This window comes from Lissotriton helveticus, chromosome 3_1 (assembly GCF_964261635.1).
Source record: "Lissotriton helveticus chromosome 3_1, aLisHel1.1, whole genome shotgun sequence".
Taxonomy (NCBI): Eukaryota; Metazoa; Chordata; class Amphibia; order Caudata; family Salamandridae; genus Lissotriton; species Lissotriton helveticus.
Window position 1 is genome coordinate 147,712,202 of NC_136061.1, and position 22,912 is coordinate 147,735,113.

Genomic DNA, 22,912 nt, shown 5'->3' on the forward strand with positions numbered 1-22,912 from the left:
TTCATACTGCTCAACAGGATAACTCATAGCTGGGGCCCCATGAGGACCAGGTGGGTTCTGTAGCTTCTCTCCACTCAAATAACCCAAACCTGCCAGCACTTTCTGTGTGCAACCGAGCCTTGTGACACAGAAATAAAGATCTTACTATCTAAAGTGAAGTGGCTGTACTGCATCAAGTAAGTAAGTAATAACACTTCCCAGCACGAGGCATTCAGAAAAACTGGTGCTAACTTCACACATTGAACACTAGGAAAGGCGCAGAAACAAATCAACATGTTATTTTTAGGTAGAGCCTAGCGGCAGCGTGCAGACACTGCTCGCTCTATCAGAATGCTGTAGTAGAGTATGGGAGAGAAGCCAGTGCCCACTCTCCTCCCATTTTTTTATTGGCTTGTGTCATTGTCTTTCATAAATGCTGCCTTCGGATTCGTTAATAGTCTTGTTAGCCCCTCCTTAGTACGGCCTTGCCTTCATTTGTTACCTCCCATGGCAACTGGCCCCTTTACTGTGGTTTTTACACTGGACCTGTTATTTAGTCTGTAAGCACTATTTACATTAGTGAGTTTCTCTTACTGCAGGCGGGACATGCGCTTCTTCGCCTGTGTTTTTAAGCAGCACGGCCGCCCCCGTAACACGGGTGCCCGCTTTAAATCACTTTAACCCAGCATTATCTAGAGTCTGTTTCAACCCCCCAGGTAAAAGAGATTTGGAAATGATTAGCGAATTAAGACATGTGAATTCCAGGTAGCACATAATTATAGGCTAATGAGCTGAAGCTGACAACAGCACATCCGTGTTACATGTCATCTGCACTAAAGCCACCTGACAGGCTTGTTTTCAAAAGCCACCACCACCACCAATACCACCACCAATACCACCACAACCACCAATACCACCACCTTCACTACCATCAATACCACAACCAACAACAACACCACACCCAATACTACCACCACCAATACCTCGACCACCAACACCAACACCAATACCACCACCACCAATACCATCACCACCAATACCACCATCACCACCAATACCACCACCGCCAATACCACCACCAGCAATACCACCACCACCAATACCACCACCACAACCAATACCACTACCACCAATACCACCACCACTAATACCACCACCACCACTACCAATACCACCACCACCACCAAAAGCAGAAGCTTTGGGCGTTTCCCGCAACTGGGACGAAACCGGAAGCCAATCAGGGGTGAAGGGAAATGTGGGTGAGCCTGGTAGTAGGCGGGGCCAAGCTGGACCACGTGCCTGGAAGTGAGAAGTGGAGGAGGTTACCAGGCTCCTTCCCTGTGCAGTGGAAAGTGAAGCCACAACAAGCCACACCAACTACTTGAAGGCACCACCAATCCAATACCACCACCACCACCACCAATACCAATACTACTGCCAATACCAATACCACCACCACCAATACCACCACCAATATGTCCACCAGTACCACCACCACCACCATACCACCCCAATACCGCCAACAGTACCACCCCCAATACCACCACTACCGCCAATATCACCACCACCAATGCCACCACCAATATCACCAATACCAATACCACCACCACCAATACCACCACCACCAATACCACCATCAATACCAATACCGCCACCAATACCACCACCACCAAGACGACCACCACCTCCAATACCACCACCACCAATACCACCACCACCAATACCACTGTTAGACTTGGCCCTTTTTACAGGGTCATTCCTAAACATTTTGCCTTTCTCCTAATATTTTTTCTGACCTGGTGTTGGTGGTTTTAGGACTCTGTGCACTTTATCACTGCTTTTCAGTATTAAAGTGCATTAGCTCTCTATGGTAAATGTGGTAAGAGTGGTCTACACCTGGTTGGCGTATTTAATTTACCTATCAGTCCCTTGTAAAATGATATCCCATATACCCAGGCCAGTAAATTAAATGCTACTGATGGGCTTGCAGCGCTGCTTGCACCACCCACCAAAGTGGCCTTTCAGACCTGTCTCAGGCCTCTGTCATTGCAGGGCCTATGCATGCAGTTTACTCCGGCTGTGACGTGGCACATAAAGTGGTTGCCACGTCCGTGACTCCCCTTTTACTACCTATCATTCACCCCTAAGGTAGGCCCTAACTAGCCCTATGGGCAAGGTGCACCCTAGGTAAAAGATAGGACATGTGCCTTAACTATATGGCATGTCCTGGTAGTGACAAATAGCCATTTTGGTTTCTCACTACTGTGAGGTTGCCCTCTCATAGGAAGGCATTGGTTATTCCCTGATTTGAGTTTCAGTGGAAATTCCTGATAGGAGAGGAGTAGCGTGATCAAGTTTGGAATGTTTGGAATAGTGGTAATAAACGCTGCGTAATGGTGTTCGCAGATTTATTATCACTATTTTAGAGATGCCACTTTTAGAAGTTGGCATTTCTGTCTGCTACGTGTCTTTGTGCCTCTATGTTGTGTATTGCATGTCTGGCTCTGGAGTGACAGGGACTGGGGAGGTGCAGTGGCTCCAGAGGGGATGGGTGAGTCGGCGCTAGGCTGAATAGGATAATCTGCATTTGAAGTAGTGGGAGGAGTATCACCTAGACCTGAGTAGGACTGGGCCTGCCTTACACAATGCTGGCTCCGCCCCCGTGGTGTGTCTGGGGCCAGGACCTACACTGACAAAGGAGGGTGTTGTGCACATGTAAGGAAATGTGTAAGTGACCTACAGAACTGGTTTGGACCGGGCATTTCCCGCAACTGGGACGAAACCGGAAGCCAGTCAAGGGTGAAGGGAAATGTGGGTGAGCCTGGTAGTAGGCGGGGCCAAGCTGGACCACGTGCCTGGAAGTGAAAAGGGGAGGAGGTTACCAGGCTCCTTCCCTGTGCAGTGTAAAGTGAAGCCACAACAACTACAGGAAGTCCCCAGGGGTGCCCGTATTGCCAAGCAGCACTACATCCCCGGGAGGCGGAGCCTAGCAGGACCAAGTCTCAGATGGCGGGGCGGAGGAGACAAAGCCAACAGAGACTTCGCTCCGTGTCACGCTGCCGCTGCGCTGTGACGTGCCAAAGGACCAGTGCAGCCAAAGGGTGGTGGGGAGAGTGACCTTCCGTGTTTGTTGTTCCAGCTGGTAGCCATGCAGAGTAAAAGCCTGGTTGTCGGCAGGGCCAATGGAGGCTACCCTCCGTGCTCTGTGAGCTGTGTTCAGCCATTCACGGAGCCAGGCGGGAGGCCTCGGTTCACTCATGTTGGGACGTTGCCTGGGACAAGTGTATTCCGTTTCTTTCCAGCGGAGAACAGAGAAGTGAGCCTCTCCTGCACCCCAGCTGTGAAACGAGCGCTGCTTGGTCCCGCCTCAGGTGAGAGGCTGTGCGAGAGGTGGGGATAGAGTGACTCTACTCCCCAGCAACAGCAGCTGCCCAGAGTGGTAGTGGGCATCTGCCTTAACCAATTGGGCGAACCTGGCCAGGTGCGAGGGCCCCTGCGAGGTTGCCCCACCGAGGGAGGTGGTCCACCCCTCCCCCTTTCTGGCACCTATCCTCTTGGGGGCACACAAAACAGGACGGGGAAGCACCGCCGATCGAGGTCCCATTCCTGTAAGTGTCATGCGCCCCCAGAGGTATGCGCCAAAGCACATTGGGAAACAACCTTTACAACGCAACTTTTACAACGAACTACCATTACAACGAGATTTTTACAACGCAAAAAGTATTACAACGCATGTTTTTACAACGCATGTTTTTACAACGCAGGTACCTTTACAACGCATACCATTACAACGTAAGTATTGGTAAGTATATAGTTTGTATAGTATTATAGTTTTTGGGTAAAGGGGTATTTTTAGGGTTCAGGGTCAGTTTTCAGTTTTTGGGTAAAGGGGTATTTTTAGGGTTCAGGGTCAGTTTTCAGTTTTTGGGTAAAGGGGTATTTTTAGGGTTCAGGGTCAGTTTTCAGTTTTTGGGTAAAGGGGTATTTTTAGGGTTCAGGGTCAGTTTTCAGTTTTTGGGTAAAAGGGTATTTTTAGGGTTCAGGGTCAGTTTTCAGTTTTTGGGTAAAGGGGTATTTTTAGGGTTCAGGGTCAGTTTTCAGTTTTTGGGTAAAAGGGTATTTTTAGGGTTCAGGGTCAGTTTGGGGTTTTTGGGTAAAGGGGTATTTTTAGGGTTCAGGGTCAGTTTGGGGTTTTTGGGTAAAGGGGTACAGGATAAATTAAATTAATTAAATTAAACTAAATTAATTAAAATAAATTAAATTAATTAAATTAATTAAATTAAATTAATTAAATTAATTAAGTTAATTAAATTAAATTAATTACATTAAATTACATTAAATTACATTAAATTACATTAAATTAATTAAATTAATTTTTAAAATTAAATTAAATTAATTAAAATAATTAAATTAAATTAATTAAATTAAATTAAATTAATTAAATTAATTAATTAATTATATTAAATTACATTAAATTAAATTTAATTAATTAAATTAAATTATTTACATTAAATAAATTACATTAAATTAAATTACATAAATTAAAATAAATTAAATTAAATTAAATTAATTAAATAATTAAATTAATTAAATTAATTAAATTAAATTTAATTTAATTAATTTACATTTAAAAAAATATTATATACTTACTAATATTTACGTTGTAATGGTATGCGTTGTAAAGGCACCTGCGTTGTAAATACCAGCGTTGTAATGGTACTTCGTTGTAATGGTTCCTGCGTTGTAAAAATTGCGTGGTAATGGTAGTCGTTGTAAAAGTATGCGTTGTAACGTCATACATCCAAGCACATTGGCTACAGAGTTGTGGGTAGGAGTGAAAGTATTTCAGTGCTCTGCACCTGGGTTGGATAATTCAGGTGCCTGTGAGCCCTGGGAGTGGATTTATGCACATATGTTTCTTTTGGAGAGAACTAGGCTGTGAATAAGGTGTTTATGTACTATGTGCACCGTATCAATGTTGTACTATGGTACTGCTGGCTTTGTTGGGTGATTTCCCTAATGTGCACACTCTGCCAGCAATATGTGTGCAATGATGTTTATGCCATACTGACATGTTTATGGTCTTGCTAAGGTGGCTATGCATAATGTGCTTAGGCTATGGTGGTAATTTGTGCACTTAGTAAGAGATTAACGTGCACTGCTGATGATGGTGGGCAGGATGGGTTGTGATGATGTACTGCGCTACTGCTGATTATGTTTTGCATAACACGCTATACCAGAAAGTACTATTATGTTCATACCTCATCTTTGATGCCTAATGTGGTGTGCTAGATGCGGCCTTACCAGTTGTTACTTGTTGTCTTCGATAACTGTGAGTTCTAATGCTGATTACAGGGACCTGATTGGCCTTGTAATGTATATACGCCCCTTAAAGTAATGCCAAGTGCCAGGTGGCACAGTCTACATATGTGATTACATTCTAATGTGTTTTATGAGTAATACAAAGGCTATTTTTGAGTTAGTCTTTTATGGAGTTCCCTTGTAATGTGCCCAGTGTGTCGCTGCTGTGTGAGTGTGTCGTGCAAACGCTTTACACATTGCCTCTGGGATAAGATTGACTGCTCTGCCAAGCTTCCAAGGGAGTGAGCACGGGTTATCTTCTTGTTTAACTACCTTGCCCTAACTAGAGTGGTGGTTTCTTCCTGGCTTAGGCGCATGCCCCAGCCAACCAGAAATCCCATTTCTAACAACCACCAATAACAATACCACCAACACCAATACCACCACCAATACCATCACCATCACCAATACCACCACCACAAACACCAATACCATCACCACCACCAAAACCACCACCACCAATATGACCAATACTACCACCAATACTAATATCACCATCACCAATACCACCAATGTCAACAATACCACCACCACCAATACCTTCACCAATACCATCAGTACCACCACCACACACAATACCACCACCACCAATACCACCACCAATACCACCACCACCAATGCTACCACCACTAAGACCACCACCACCACCACTAATACCACCACCAATACTAGTACAACCACCACCACCAATACCACCACCAATGCCAATACCACCACCACCACCAATACCATCCCAATACCACCACTAATACCACCACCACCACCAATACCACCACCAATACCAACTCTACCTATAGTGCCATCACTAATACCAATACCACCACTACTAACACCACCACCACCACCAATACCACCATCATTACCACCAACAATACCACCACTCTTAATACCAATACCACCACCACCAGTACCACCAAAAATACCACCATCAATACCAATACCATCACCACCACCAATACACCACCAATACCACCAGCACCATCACCAATACCACCCATATCACCACCACCAATACCACCAACACCAATACCATGGGCGTAAAATCCGTTCCGTTTGCGGAATTTGTGGATTTTCTGCAATTTCGTGGTCCGCGAATCTCGCGAAATTGCAGAAAAATCCGCGAAATCGCGTTCGGGACGGATTTTCAAAAACTGAAGTACATGAAGCACTTACATGGTTACATCAGGTGCCCAAGTTGAAGCAAATTTCCTTGTAACTATTTACAAAATGGTTACAAAGAAATTAACTTGAACTTGGGCACCTGCTGTAACCCTCTAAGTGCTTCCTGAGCGGCGCCTCCAGAGTTGTTACCTACTTGCAACTATTCTCTGACCCTGCTCTGGCCCTCGAAGCAGGGTCAGAGAATAGTTACAAGTAGGGCACAATGCTCCATGCTGTCACAAAAATTAAACCACAACAGGAAGCACTTACAGATAAGGAAGCAGGTGCCGGACTTGAAGCTCAAATTCAGTAGCACATTAACCAGCCCCCGGTTGAGGCTGGGCAGGTGTGCTTTCTCCCCATAATCTACAGTGGTGAACCAGAGGGTGCTGTGATGAACCAGAAGGTGCAGTTGTGAACCAGAGGGTGCTGTGATGAACCAGAGGGTGGCAGTGGTGAACCAGAGGGTGCTGTGATGAACCAGAGGGTGGCAGTGATGAACCAGAGGGTGGCCGTGATGAACCATAGGGTGACAGTGATGACCCAGAGGGTGGCAGTGGTAATCAAGAGGGTGGCAGTGATGAACCACAGGGTGGCAGTGGTAAACCAGAGGGTGTTAGTGGTGAACCAGCGGGTGGCAGTGGTGAAGCAGAGGGTGCTGTGGTGAACCAGAGGGTGGCAGTGATGAACCAGAGGGTAACAGTGATGAACCAGAGGGTGGCAGTGGTGAACCAGAGGGTGGCAGTGATGAACCAGAGGGTGGCAGTGGTGAACCAGAGGGTGGCAGTGATTAACCAGAGGGTGGCAGTGATTAACCAGAGGGTGGCAGTGGTGAACCAGAGGGTGGCAGTGATGAACCAGAGGGTGGCAGTGATGAACCAGATGGTGGCAGGGGTGAACCAAAGGGTGGCACTGGTGAACCAGAGGGTGGCAGTGATGAACCAGAGGGTGGCAGTGATGAACCAGAGGGTGGCAGTGATGAACCAGAGGGTGGCAGTGGTGAACCAGAGGGTGGCAGTGTTGAACCAGAGGGTGGCAGTGTTGAACCAGAGGGTGGCAGTGATGAACCAGAGGGTGGCAGTGGTGAACCAGAGGGTGACAGTGGTGAACCAGTGGGTTCTGTGATGAACCAGATGGTGGCAAGGGTCAACCAGAGGGTGTCAGAGGTGAACCAGAGGGTGTCAGTGGTGAACCAGAGGGTGCTGTGATGAACCAGAGGGTGGCAGTGGTGAACCAGAGGGTGGCAGTGGTGAACCAGAGGGTGGCAGGGGTGAACCAGAGGGTGGCAGTGGTGAACCAGAGGGTGGCAGTGTTGAACCAGAGGGTGGCAGTGATGAACCAGAGGGTGGCAGTGGTGAACCAGAGGGTGGCAGTGGTGAACCAGAGGGTTCCGGTGGTGAACCATATGGTGGCAGGGGTGAACCGGAGGGTGTCAGTGGTGAACCAGAGGGTGTCAGTGGTGAACCAGAGGGTGTCAGTGGTGAACCAGAGGGTGTCAGTGGTGAACCAGAGGGTGTTGTGATGAACCAGAGGGTGGAAGTGGTGAACCAGAGGGTGGAAGTGGTGAACCAGAGGGTGCTGTGATGAACCAGAGGAATCTAGTGATCAACCAGAGGGTGGCATTGGTGAACCAGAGGGTGCTGTGGTGAACCAGTGGGAGACAGTGATGAACCAGAGAGTGACAGTGGTGAACCAGAGGGTGGCAGTGATGAACCAGAGGGTGGCAGTGGTGAACCAGAGGGTGACAGTGATGAACCAGAGGGTGGCAGTGGTGAACCAGAGGGTGGCAGTGATGAACCAGAGGGTGGCAGTGATGAACCAGAGGGTGGCAGTGGTGAACCAGAGGGTGGCAGTGATGAACCAGAGGGTGGCAGTGATGAACCAGAGGGTGGTAGGGGTGAACCAGAGGGTAGTAGTGGTGAACCAGAGGGTGGCAGTGGTGAACCAGAGGGTGGCAGTGATAAACCAGAGGGTGGCAGTGATGAACCAGAGGGTGGCAGTGATGAACCAGAGGGTGGCAGTGATGAACCAGAGGGTGGCAGGGGTGAACCAGAGGGTGGCAGTGGTGAACCAGAGGGTGGGAGTGATGAACCAGAGGGTAGCAGTGATGAACCAGAGGGTGGCAGTGGTGAACCAGAGGGTGACAGTGGTGAACCAGAGGGTTTTGTGATGAACCAGATGGTGGCAGGGGTGAACCAGAGGGTGTCAGTGGTGAACCACAGGGTGGCAGTGGTGAACCAGAGGGTGATGTGATGAACCAGAGGGTGGAAGTGGTGAACCAGAGGGTGGCACTGGTAAACCAGAGGATGGCAGTGATGAACCAGAGGGTGGCAGTGATGAACCAGAGGGTGGCAGTGAGGAATCAGAGGGTGGCAGTGGTGAACCAGAGGGTGGCAGTGGTGAACCAGAGGGTGGCAGTGATGAACCAGATGGTGGCAGTGGTGAACCAGAGGGTGGCAGTGGTGAACCAGAGGGTGGCAGTGTTGAACCAGAGGGTGGCAGTGATGAACCAGAGGGTGGCAGTGGTGAACCAGAGGGTGGCAGTGGTGAACCAGTGGGTTCCGTGATGTACCAGATGGTGGCAGGGGTGAACCAGAGGGTGTCAGTGGTGAACCAGAGGGTGTCAGTGGTGAACCAGAGGGTGCTCTGATGAACCAGAGGGTGGCAGTGGTGAACCAGAGGGTGGCAGGGGTGAACCAGAGGGTGGCAGTGGTGAACCAGAGGGAGGCCGTGTTGAACCAGAGGGTGGCAGTTATGAACCAGAGGGTGTCAGTGGTGAACCAGAGGGTGACAGTGGTGAACCAGTGGGTTCTGTGATGAACCAGATGGTGGCAGGGGTGAACTAGAGGGTGTTGTGATGAACCAAAGGGTGGCAGTGGTGAACCAGAGGGTGACAGTGGGGAACCAGTGGGTTCTGTGATGAACCAGATGGTGGCAGGGGTGAACCAGAGGGTGTCAGTGGTGAACCAGAGGGTGGCAGTGATGAACCAAAGGGTGGCAGTTGTGAACCAGAGGGTGACAGTGATAAACCAGAGGGTGGAAGTGGTGAACCAGAGGGTGGCAGTGATGAACCAGAGGGTGGCAGTGGTGAACCAGAGGGTGGCAGTGGTGAACCAGAGGGTGGCAGTGGTGAACCAGAGGGTGGCAGTGATGAACCAGAGGGTGGCAGTGATGAACCAGATGGTGGCAGGGGTGAACCAGATGGTGGCAGTGGTGAACCAGAGGGTGGCACTGGTGAACCAGAGGGTGGCCGTGATGAACCAGAGGGTGGCAGTGATAAACCAGAGGGTGGCAGTGATGAACCACAGGGTGGCAGGGGTGAACCAGAGGGTGGCAGTGGTGAACCAGAGGGTGGCAGTGTTGAACCAGAGGGTGCTGTGATGAACCAGAGGGTGGCAGTGGTGAACCAGAGGGTGGCAGTGGTGAACCAGAGGGTGGCAGTGGTGAACCAGAGGGTGGCAGTGATGAACCAGAGGGTGGCAGTGATGAACCAGATGGTGGCAGGGGTGAACCAGATGGTGGCAGTGGTGAACCAGAGGGTGGCAGTGGTGAACCAGAGGGTGGCAGGGGTGAACCAGAGGGTGGCAGTGGTGAACCAGAGGGTGGCCGTGTTGAACCAGAGGGTGGCAGTGATGAACCAGAGGGTGGCAGTGGTGAACCAGAGGGTTCCGGTGGTGAACCAGAGGATGCCGTGATGAACAAGAGGGTGGCAGTGGTGAACCAGAGGGTAACAGTGGTGAACCAGTGGGTTCTGTGGTGAACCAGATGGTGGCAGGGGTGAACCAGAGGGTGTCAGTGGTGAACCAGAGGGTGGCAGTGATGAACCAGAGGGTGGCAGTTGTGAACCAGAGGGTGACAGTGATAAGCCAGAGGGTGGCAGTGGTGAACCAGAGGGTGGCAGTGATGAACCAGAGGGTGGCAGTGGTGAACCAGAGGGTGGAAGTGATGAACCAGAGGGTGGCAGTGATGAACCAAAGGGTGGCAGTTGTGAACCAGAGGGTGACAGTGATAAACCAGAGGGTGGAAGTGGTGAACCAGAGGGTGGCAGTGATGAACCAGAGGGTGGCAGTGGTGAACCAGAGGGTGGCAGTGGTGAACCAGAGGGTGGCAGTGGTGAACCAGAGGGTGGCAGTGATGAACCAGAGGGTGGCAGTGATGAACCAGATGGTGGCAGGGGTGAACCAGATGGTGGCAGTGGTGAACCAGAGGGTGGCAGTGGTGAACCAGAGGGTGGCAGGGGTGAACCAGAGGGTGGCAGTGGTGAACCAGAGGGTGGCCGTGTTGAACCAGAGGGTGGCAGTGATGAACCAGAGGGTGGCAGTGGTGAACCAGAGGGTTCCGGTGGTGAACCAGAGGATGCCGTGATGAACAAGAGGGTGGCAGTGGTGAACCAGAGGGTAACAGTGGTGAACCAGTGGGTTCTGTGGTGAACCAGATGGTGGCAGGGGTGAACCAGAGGGTGTCAGTGGTGAACCAGAGGGTGGCAGTGATGAACCAGAGGGTGGCAGTTGTGAACCAGAGGGTGACAGTGATAAGCCAGAGGGTGGCAGTGGTGAACCAGAGGGTGGCAGTGATGAACCAGAGGGTGGCAGTGGTGAACCAGAGGGTGGAAGTGATGAACCAGAGGGTGGCAGTGATGAACCAGATGGGGGCAAGGGTGAACCAGAGGGTGGCAGTGATGAACCAGAGGGTGGCAGTGATGAACCAGAGGGTGGCAGTGATGAACCAGAGGGTGGCAGTGATGAACCAGAGGGTGGCAGTGATGAACCAGAGGGTGGCAGGGGTGAACCAGAGGGTGGCAGGGGTGAACCAGAGGGTGGCAGTGGGGAACCAGAGGGTGGCAGTGTTGAACCAGAGGGTGGCAGTGATGAACCAGAGGGTGGCAGTGGTTAACCAGAGGGCGACAGTGGTGAACCAGTGGGTTCTGTGATGAACCATATGGTGGCAGGGGTGAACCGGAGGGTGTCAGTGGTGAACCAGAGGGTGTCAGTGGTGAACCAGAGGGTGTTGTGATGAACCAGAGGGTGGAAGTGGTGAACCAGAGGGTGCTGTGATGAACCAGAGGAATCTAGTGATCAACCAGAGGGTGGCATTGGTGAACCAGAGGGTGCTGTGGTGAACCAGTGGGTGACAGTGATGAACCAGAGGGTGACAGTGGTGAACCAGAGGGTGACAGTGGTGAACCAGAGGGTGGCAGTGATGAACCAGAGGGTGGCAGTGGTGAACCAGAGGGTGGCAGTGGTGAACCAGAGGGTGAGAGCGGTGAACCAGAGGGTGGCAGTGATGAACCAGAGGGTGGCAGTGGTGAACCAGAGGGTGGCAGTGATGAACCAGAGGGTGGCAGTGATGAACCAGATGGTGGTAGGGGTGAACCAGAGGGTAGTAGTGGTAAACCAGAGGGTGGCAGTGGTGAACCAGAGGGTGGCAGTGATGAACCAGAGGGTGGCAGTGATGAACCAGAGGGTGGCAGTGGTGAACCAGAGGGTGGCAGGGGTGAACCAGAGGGTGGCAGTGGTGAACCAGAGGGTGGAAGTGATGAACCAGAGGGTAGCAGTGATGAACCAGAGGGTGGCAGTGGTGAACCAGAATGTGACAGTGGTGAACCAGAGGGTTTTGTGATGAACCAGATGGTGGCAGGGGTGAACCAGAGGGTGTCAGTGGTGAACCACAGGGTGGCAGTGGTGAACCAGAGGGTGATGTGATGAACCAGAGGGTGGAAGTGGTGAACCAGAGGGTGGCAGTGGTGAACCAGAGGGAGGCCGTGTTGAACCAGAGGGTGGCAGTTATGAACCAGAGGGTGGCAGTGGTGAACCAGAGGGTGACAGTGGTGAACCAGAGGGTGACAGTGGTGAACCAGAGGGTGACAGTGGTGAACCAGAGGGTGGCAGTGGTGAACCAGAGGGTGGCAGTGGTGAACCAGAGGGTGGCAGTGGTGAACCAGAGGGAGGCCGTGTTGAACCAGAGGGTGGCAGTTATGAACCAGAGGGTGGCAGTGGTGAACCAGAGGGTGACAGTGGTGAACCAGAGGGTGACAGTGGTGAACCAGAGGGTGGCAGTGGTGAACCAGAGGGTGACAGTGGTGAACCAGAGGGTGACAGTGGTGAACCAGAGGGTGACAGTGGTGAACCAGAGGGTGACAGTGGTGAACCAGTGGGTTCTGTGATGAACCAGATGGTGGTAGGGGTGAACCAGAGGGTAGTAGTGGTGAACCAGAGGGTGGCAGTGGTGAACCAGAGGGTGGCAGTGATGAACCAGAGGGTGGCAGTGATGAACCAGAGGGTGGCAGTGGTGAACCAGAGGGTGGCAGGGGTGAACCAGAGGGTGGCAGTGGTGAATTAGAGGGTGGAAGTGATGAACCAGAGGGTAGCAGTGATGAACCAGAGGGTGGCAGTGGTGAACCAGAGGGTGACAGTGGTGAACCAGAGGGTTTTGTGATGAACCAGATGGTGGCAGGGGTGAACCAGAGGGTGTCAGTGGTGAACCACAGGGTGGCAGTGGTGAACCAGAGGGTGATGTGATGAACCAGAGGGTGGAAGTGGTGAACCAGAGGGTGGCACTGGTAAACCAGAGGATGGCAGTGATGAACCAGAGGGTGGCAGTGATGAACCAGAGGGTGGCAGTGAGGAATCAGAGGGTGGCAGTGGTGAACCAGAGGGTGGCAGTGTTGAAACAGAGGGTGGCAGTGATGAACCAGAGGGTGGCAGTGGTGAACCAGAGGGTGGCAGTGGTGAACCAGAGGGTGGCAGTGTTGAACCAGAGGGTGGCAGTGATGAACCAGAGGGTGGCAGTGGTGAACCAGTGGGTTTCGTGATGTACCAGATGGTGGCAGGGGTGAACCAGAGGGTGTCAGTGGTGAACCAGAGGGTGTCAGTGGTGAACCAGAGGGTGTCAGTGGTGAACCAGAGGGTGGCAGTGGTGAACCAGAGGGTGGCAGTGGTGAACCAGAGGGTGGCAGTGGTGAACCAGAGGGTGGCAGTGGTGAACCAGAGGGAGGCCATGTTGAACCAGAGGGTGGCAGTTATGAACCAGAGGGTGGCAGTGGTGAACCAGAGGGTGACAGTGGTGAACCAGAGGGTGACAGTGGTGAACCAGAGGGTGACAGTGGTGAACCAGAGGGTGACAGTGGTGAACCAGTGGGTTCTGTGATGAACCAGATGGTGGCAGGGGTGAACTAGAGGGTGTTGTGATGAACCAAAGGGTGGCAGTGGTGAACCAGAGGGTGACAGTGGGGAACCAGTGGGTTCTGTGATGAACCAGATGGTGGCAGGGGTGAACCAGAGGGTGTCAGTGGTGAACCAGAGGGTGGCAGTGATGAACCAAAGGGTGGCAGTGGTGAACCAGAGGGTGTTAGTGGTGAACCAGAGGGTGGCATTGGTAAACCAGAAGGTGCTGTGGTGAACCAGAGGGTGGCAGTGATGAACCAGAGGGTGACAGTGATGAACCTGAGGGTGGCAGTGGTGAACCAGAGGGTGGCAGTGATGAACCAGAGGGTGGCTGTGGTGAACCAGAGGGTGACAGTGATGAACCAGAGGGTGGCAATGGTGAACCAGAGGGTGGCAGTGAAGAACCAGAGGGTGGCAGTGGTGAACCAGAGGGTGGCAGTGATGAACCAGAGGGTGGCAGTGATGAACCAGATGGTGGCAGGGGTGAACCAGAGGGTGGCAGTGGTGAACCAGAGGGTGGCAGTGATGAACCAGAGGGTGGCAGTGGTGAATCAGAGGGTGGCAGTGATGAACCAGAGGGTGGCAGTGATGAACCAGATGGTGGTAGGGGTGAACCAGAGGGTAGTGGTGGTGAACCAGAGGGTGGCAGTGGTGAACCAGAGGGTGGCAGTGATGAACCAGAGGGTGGCAGTGATGAACCAGAGGGTGGCAGTGATGAACCAGAGGGTGGCAGGGGTGAACCAGAGGGTGGCAGTGGTGAACCAGAGGGTGGAAGTGATGAACCAGAGGGTAGCAGTGATGAAACAGAGGGTGGCAGTGGTGAACCAGAGGGTGACAGTGGTGAACCAGAGGGTTTTGTGATGAACCAGATGGTGGCAGGGGTGAACCAGGGGTGTCAGTGGTGAACCACAGGGTGGCAGTGGTGAACCAGAGGGTGATGTTATGAACCAGAGGGTGGAAGTGGTGAACCAGAGGGTGGCACTGGTAAACCAGAGGATGGCAGTGATGAACCAGAGGGTGGCAGTGATGTACCAGAGGGTGGCAGTGATGTACCAGAGGGTGGCAGTGGTGAACCAGAGGGTGGCAGTGGTGAACCAGAGGGTGGCAGTGGTGAACCAGAGGGTGGCAGTGGTGAACCAGAGGGTGGCAGTGATGAACCAGAGGGTGGCAGTGGTGAACCAGAGGGTGGCAGTGGTGAACCAGAGGGTGGCAGTGGTGAACCAGAGGGTGGCAGTGTTGAACCAGAGGGTGGCAGTGATGAACCAGAGGGTGGCAGTGGTGAACCAGAGGGTGACAGTGGTGAACCAGTGCGTTCCGTGATGTACCAGATGGTGGCAGGGGTGAACCAGAGGGTGTCAGTGGTGAACCACAGGGTGGCAGTGGTGAACCAGAGGGTGATGTGATGAACCAGAGGGTGGAAGTGGTGAACCAGAGGGTGGCACTGGTAAACCAGAGGATGGCAGTGATGAACCAGAGGGTGGCAGTGATGAACCAGATGGTGGTAGGGGTGAACCAGAGGGTAGTAGTGGTGAACCAGAGGGTGGCAGTGGTGAACCAGAGGGTGGCAGTGATGAACCAGAGGGTGGCAGTGATGAACCAGAGGGTGGCAGTGGTGAACCAGAGGGTGGCAGGGGTGAACCAGAGGGTGGCAGTGGTGAACCAGAGGGTGGAAGTGATGAACCAGAGGGTAGCAGTGATGAACCAGAGGGTGGCAGTGGTGAACCAGAGGGTGACAGTGGTGAACCAGAGGGTTTTGTGATGAACCAGATGGTGGCAGGGGTGAACCAGAGGGTGTCAGTGGTGAACCACAGGGTGGCAGTGGTGAACCAGAGGGTGATGTGATGAACCAGAGGGTGGAAGTGGTGAACCAGAGGGTGGCACTGGTAAACCAGAGGATGGCAGTGATGAACCAGAGGGTGGCAGTGATGAACCAGAGGGTGGCAGTGAGGAATCAGAGGGTGGCAGTGGTGAACCAGAGGGTGGCAGTGTTGAAACAGAGGGTGGCAGTGATGAACCAGAGGGTGGCAGTGGTGAACCAGAGGGTGGCAGTGGTGAACCAGAGGGTGGCAGTGTTGAACCAGAGGGTGGCAGTGATGAACCAGAGGGTGGCAGTGGTGAACCAGTGGGTTTCGTGATGTACCAGATGGTGGCAGGGGTGAACCAGAGGGTGTCAGTGGTGAACCAGAGGGTGTCAGTGGTGAACTAGAGGGTGGCAGTGGTGAACCAGAGGGTGGCAGTGGTGAACCAGAGGGTGGCAGTGGTGAACCAGAGGGAGGCCATGTTGAACCAGAGGGTGGCAGTTATGAACCAGAGGGTGGCAGTGGTGAACCAGAGGGTGACAGTGGTGAACCAGAGGGTGACAGTGGTGAACCAGAGGGTGACAGTGGTGAACCAGAGGGTGACAGTGGTGAACCAGTGGGTTCTGTGATGAACCAGATGGTGGCAGGGGTGAACTAGAGGGTGTTGTGATGAACCAAAGGGTGGCAGTGGTGAACCAGAGGGTGACAGTGGGGAACCAGTGGGTTCTGTGATGAACCAGATGGTGGCAGCGGTGAACCAGAGGGTGTCAGTGGTGAACCAGAGGGTGGCAGTGATGAACCAAAGGGTGGCAGTGGTGAACCAGAGGGTGTTAGTGGTGAACCAGAGGGTGTTAGTGGTGAACCAGAGGGTGGCATTGGTAAACCAGAAGGTGCTGTGGTGAACCAGAGGGTGGCAGTGATGAACCAGAGGGTGACAGTGATGAACCTGAGGGTGGCAGTGGTGAACCAGAGGGTGGCAGTGATGAACCAGAGGGTGGCTGTGGTGAACCAGAGGGTGACAGTGATGAACCAGAGGGTGGCAATGGTGAACCAGAGGGTGGCAGTGAAGAACCAGAGGGTGGCAGTGGTGAACCAGAGGGTGGCAGTGATGAACCAGAGGGTGGCAGTGATGAACCAGATGGTGGCAGGGGTGAACCAGAGGGTGGCAGTGGTGAACCAGAGGGTGGCAGTGATGAACCAGAGGGTGGCAGTGATGAACCAGATGGTGGTAGGGGTGAACCAGAGGGTAGTGGTGGTGAACCAGAGGGTGGCAGTGGTGAACCAGAGGGTGGCAGTGATGAACCAGAGGGTGGCAGTGATGAACCAGAGGGTGGCAGTGATGAACCAGAGGGTGGCAGGGGTGAACCAGAGGGTGGCAGTGGTGAACCAGAGGGTGGAAGTGATGAACCAGAGGGTAGCAGTGATGAAACAGAGGGTGGCAGTGGTGAACCAGAGGGTGACAGTGGTGAACCAGAGGGTTTTGTGATGAACCAGATGGTGGCAGGGGTGAACCAGGGGTGTCAGTGGTGAACCACAGGGTGGCAGTGGTGAACCAGAGGGTGATGTGATGAACCAGAGGGTGGAAGTGGTGAACCAGAGGGTGGCACTGGTAAACCAGAGGATGGCAGTGATGAACCAGAGGGTGGCAGTGATGAACCAGAGGGTGGCAGTGATGTACCAGAGGGTGGCAGTGGTGAACCAGAGGGTGGCAGTGGTGAACCAGAGGGTGGCAGTGGTGAACCAGAGGGTGGCAGTGGTGAACCAGAGGGTGGCAGTGATGAACCAGAGGGTGGCAGTGATGAACCAGAGGGTGGCAGTGGTGAACCAGAGGGTGGCAGTGGTGAACCAGAGGGTGGCAGTGTTGAACCAGAGGGTGGCAGTGATGAACCAGAGGGTGGCAGTGGTGAACCAGAGGGTGACAGTGGTGAACCAGTGGGTTCCGTGATGTACCAGATGGTGGCAGGGGTGAACCAGAGGGTGTCAGTGGTGAACCAGAGGGTGCTGTGATGAACCAGAGGATGGCAGTGGTGAACCAGAGGGTGGCAGGGGTGAACCAGAGGGTGGCAGGGGTGAACCAGAGGGTGGCAGGGGTGAACCAGAGGGTGGCAGTGGTGAACCAGAGGGTGGCCGTGTTGAACCAGAGGGTGGCAGTGATGAACCAGAGGGTGGCAGTGGTGAACCAGAGGGTGACAGTGGTGAACCAGTGGGTTCTGTGATGAACCAGATGGTGGCAGGGGTGAACCAGAGGGTGCTGTGGTGAACCAAAGGGTGGCAGTGGTGAACCAGAGGGTGACAGTGGGGAACCAGTGGGTTCTGTGATGAACCAGATGGTGGCAGGGGTGAACCAGAGGGTGTCAGTGGTGAACCAGAGGGTGGCAGTGATGAACCAAAGGGTGGCAGTTGTGAACCAGAGGGTGACAGTGATAAACCAGAGGGTGGCAGTGGTGAACCAGAGGGTGGCAGTGATGAACCAGAGGGTGGCAGTGGTGAACCAGAGGGTGGCAGTGGTGAACCAGAGGGTGGCAGTGATGAACCAGAGGGTGGCAGTGATGAACCAGAGGGTGGCAGGGGTGAACCAGATGGTGGCAGTGGTGAACCAGAGGGTGGCACTGGTGAACCAGAGGGTGGCAGTGATAAACCAGAGGGTGGCAGTGATAAACCAGAGGGTGGCAGTGATAAACCAGAGGGTGGCAGTGATGAACCACAGGGTGGCAGGGGTGAACCAGAGGGTGGCAGGGGTGAACAAGAGGGTGGCAGGGGTGAACCAGAGGGTGGCAGTGGTGAACCAGAGGGTGGCAGTGTTGAAACAAAGGGTGGCAGTGTTGAACCAGAGGGTGGCAGTGATGAACCAGAGGGTGGCAGTGGTGAACCAGAGGGTAACAGTGGTGAACCAGTGGGTTCTGTGGTGAACCAGATGGTGGCAGGGGTGAACCAGAGGGTGTCAATGGTGAACCAGAGGGTGCTGTGATGAACCAGAGGGTGGAAGTGGTGAACCAGAGGGTGACAGTGATGAACCAGAGGGTGGCAGTGGTGAACCAGAGGGTGCTGTGTTGAACCAGAGGAAGCTAGTGATCAACCAGAGGGTGGCAGTCGTGAACCAGAGGGTGGCAGTGATGAACCAGAGGGTGGCACTGGTGAACCAGAGGGTGGCAGTGGTGATCCAGAGGGTGGCAGTGATGAACCAGAGGGTGGCAGTGATTAACCAGAGGGTGGCAGTGATTAACCAGAGGGTGGCAGTGGTGAACCAGAGGGTGGCAGTGATGAACCAGAGGGTGGCAGTGATGAACCAGATGGTGGCAGGGATGAACCAAAGGGTGGCACTGGTGAACCAGAGGGTGGCAGTGATGAACCAGAGGGTGGCAGTGATGAACCAGAGGGTGGCAGTGATGAACCAGAGGGTGGCAGTGGTGAACCAGAGGGTGGCAGTGTTGAACCAGAGGGTGGCAGTGTTGAACCAGAGGGTGGCAGTGATGAACCAGAGGGTGGCAGTGGTGAACCAGAGGGTGACAGTGGTGAACCAGTGGGTTCTGTGATGAACCAGATGGTGGCAAGGGTCAACCAGAGGGTGTCAGAGGTGAACCAGAGGGTGTCAGTGGTGAACCAGAGGGTGCTGTGATGAACCAGAGGGTGGCAGTGGTGAACCAGAGGGTGGCAGTGGTGAACCAGAGGGTGGCAGGGGTGAACCAGAGGGTGGCAGTGGTGAACCAGAGGGTGGCAGTGTTGAACCAGAGGGTGGCAGTGATGAACCAGAGGGTGGCAGTGGTGAACCAGAGGGTGGCAGTGGTGAACCAGAGGGTTACGGTGGTGAACCAGAGGATGCCGTGATGAACAAGAGGGTGGCAGTGGTGAACCAGAGGGTAACAGTGGTGAACCAGTGGGTTCTGTGGTGAACCAGATGGTGGCAGGGGTGAACCAGAGGGTGTCAGTGGTGAACCAGAGGGTGGCAGTGATGAACCAGAGGGTGGCAGTTGTGAACCAGAGGGTGACAGTGATAAGCCAGAGGGTGGCAGTGGTGAACCAGAGGGTGGCAGTGATGAACCAGAGGGTGGCAGTGGCTAACCAGAGGGTGGCAGTGATGAACCAGAGGGTGGCAGTGATGAACCAGAGGGTGGCAGGGGTGAACCAGAGGGTGGCAGTGATGAACCAGAGGGTGGCAGTGATGAACCAGATGGTGGCAGTGATGAACCAGAGGGTGGCAGTGATGAACCAGAGGGTGGCAGTGGGGAACCAGAGGGTGGCAGTGGGGAACCAGAGGGTGGCAGTGTTGAACCAGAGGGTGGCAGTGATGAACCAGAGGGTGGCAGTGGTTAACCAGAGGGCGACAGTGGTGAACCAGTGGGTTCTGTGATGAACCATATGGTGGCAGGGGTGAACCGGAGGGTGTCAGTGGTGAACCAGAGGGTGTCAGTGGTGAACCAGAGGGTGTCAGTGGTGAACCAGAGGGTGTCAGTGGTGAACCAGAGGGTGTTGTGATGAACCAGAGGGTGGAAGTGGTGAACCAGAGGGTGGAAGTGGTGAACCAGAGGGTGCTGTGATGAACCAGAGGAATCTAGTGATCAACCAGAGGGTGGCATTGGTGAACCAGAGGGTGCTGTGGTGAACCAGTGGGTGACAGTGATGAACCAGAGGGTGACAGTGGTGAACCAGAGGGTGGCAGTGATGAACCAGAGGGTGGCAGTGGTGAACCAGAGGGTGACAGTGATGAACCAGAGGGTGGCAGTGGTGAACCAGAGGGTGGCAGTGATGAACCAGAGGGTGGCAGTGATGAACCAGAGGGTGGCAGTGGTGAACCAGAGGGTGGCAGTGATGAACCAGAGGGTGGCAGTGATGAACCAGAGGGTGGTAGGGGTGAACCAGAGGGTAGTAGTGGTGAACCAGAGGGTGGCAGTGGTGAACCAGAGGGTGGCAGTGATGAACCAGAGGGTGGCAGTGATGAACCAGAGGGTGGCAGTGATGAACCAGAGGGTGGCAGTGATGAACCAGAGGGTGGCAGGGGTGAACCAGAGGGTGGCAGTGGTGAACCAGAGGGTGGGAGTGATGAACCAGAGGGTAGCAGTGATGAACCAGAGGGTGGCAGTGGTGAACCAGAGGGTGACAGTGGTGAACCAGAGGGTTTTGTGATGAACCAGATGGTGGCAGGGGTGAACCAGAGGGTGTCAGTGGTGAACCACAGGGTGGCAGTGGTGAACCAGAGGGTGATGTGATGAACCAGAGGGTGGAAGTGGTGAACCAGAGGGTGGCACTGGTAAACCAGAGGATGGCAGTGATGAACCAGAGGGTGGCAGTGTTGAACCAGAGGGTGGCAGTGAGGAATCAGAGGGTGGCAGTGGTGAACCAGAGGGTGGCAGTGGTGAACCAGAGGGTGGCAGTGATGAACCAGATGGTGGCAGTGGTGAACCAGAGGGTGGCAGTGTTGAACCAGAGGGTGGCAGTGATGAACCAGAGGGTGGCAGTGGTGAACCAGAGGGTGGCAGTGGTGAACCAGTGGGTTCCATGATGTACCAGATGGTGGCAGGGGTGAACCAGAGGGTGTCAGTGGTGAACCAGAGGGTGTCAGTGGTGAACCAGAGGGTGCTCTGATGAACCAGAGGGTGGCAGTGGTGAACCAGAGGGTGGCAGGGGTGAACCAGAGGGTGGCAGTGGTGAACCAGAGGGAGGCCGTGTTGAACCAGAGGGTGGCAGTTATGAACCAGAGGGTGGCAGTGGTGAACCAGAGGGTGACAGTGGTGAACCAGTGGGTTCTGTGATGAACCAGATGGTGGCAGGGGTGAACTAGAGGGTGTTGTGATGAACCAAAGGGTGGCAGTGGGGAACCAGTGGGTTCTGTGATGAACCAGATGGTGGCAGGGGTGAACCAGAGGGTGTCAGTGGTGAACCAGAGGGTGGCAGTGATGAACCAAAGGGTGGCAGTTGTGAACCAGAGGGTGACAGTGATAAACCAGAGGGTGGACGTGGTGAACCAGAGGGTGGCAGTGATAAACCAGAGGGTGGCAGTGGTGAACCAGAGGGTGGCAGTGGTGAACCAGAGGGTGGCAGTGGTGAACCAGAGGGTGGCAGTGATGAACCAGAGGGTGGCAGTGATGAACCAGATGGTGGCAGGGGTGAACCAGATGGTTGCAGTGGTGAACCAGAGGGTGGCACTGGTGAACCAGAGGGTGGCCGTGATGAACCAGAGGGTGGCAGTGATAAACCAGAGGGTGGCAGTGATGAACCACAGGGTGGCAGGGGTGAACCAGAGGGTGGCAGTGGTGAACCAGAGGGTGGCAGTGTTGAACCAGAGGGTGCTGTGATGAACCAGAGGGTGGCAGTGGTGAACCAGAGGGTGGCATGGGTGAACCAGAGGGTGGCAGTGGTGAACCAGAGGGTGGCAGTGTTGAACCAGAGGGTGGCAGTGATGAACCAGAGGGTGGCAGTGGTGAACCAGAGGGTTCCGGTGGTGAACCAGAGGATGCCGTGATGAACAAGAGGGTGGCAGTGGTGAACCAGAGGGTAACAGTGGTGAACCAGTGGGTTCTGTGGTGAACCAGATGGTGGCAGGGGTGAACCAGAGGGTGTCAGTGGTGAACCAGAGGGTGGCAGTGATGAACCAGAGGGTGGCAGTTGTGAACCAGAGGGTGACAGTGATAAGCCAGAGGGTGGCAGTGGTGAACCAGAGGGTGGCAGTGATGAACCAGAGGGTGGCAGTGGTGAACCAGAGGGTGGCAGTGATGAACCAGAGGGTGGCAGTGATGAACCAGATGGGGGCAAGGGTGAACCAGAGGGTGGCAGTGATGAACCAGAGGGTGGCAGTGATGAACCAGAGGGTGGCAGTGATGAACCAAAGGGTGGCAGTGATGAACCAGAGGGTGGCAGTGATGAACCAGAGGGTGGCAGGGGTGAACCAGAGGGTGGCAGGGGTGAACCAGAGGGTGGCAGTGGGGAACCAGAGGGTGGCAGTGTTGAACCAGAGGGTGGCAGTGATCAACCAGAGGGTGGCAGTGGTTAACCAGAGGGCGACAGTGGTGAACCAGTGGGTTCTGTGATGAACCATATGGTGGCAGGGGTGAACCGGAGGGTGTCAGTGGTGAACCAGAGGGTGTCAGTGGTGAACCAGAGGGTGTTGTGATGAACCAGAGGGTGGAAGTGGTGAACCAGAGGGTGCTGTGATGAACCAGAGGAATCTAGTGATCAACCAGAGGGTGGCATTGGTGAACCAGAGGGTGCTGTGGTGAACCAGTGGGTGACAGTGATGAACCAGAGGGTGACAGTGGTGAACCAGAGGGTGACAGTGGTGAACCAGAGGGTGGCAGTGATGAACCAGAGGGTGGCAGTGTTGAACCAGAGGGTGGCAGTGGTGAACCAGAGGGTGACAGCGGTGAACCAGAGGGTGGCAGTGATGAACCAGAGGGTGGCAGTGATGAACCAGAGGGTGGCAGTGGTGAACCAGAGGGTGACAGTGGTGAACCAGTG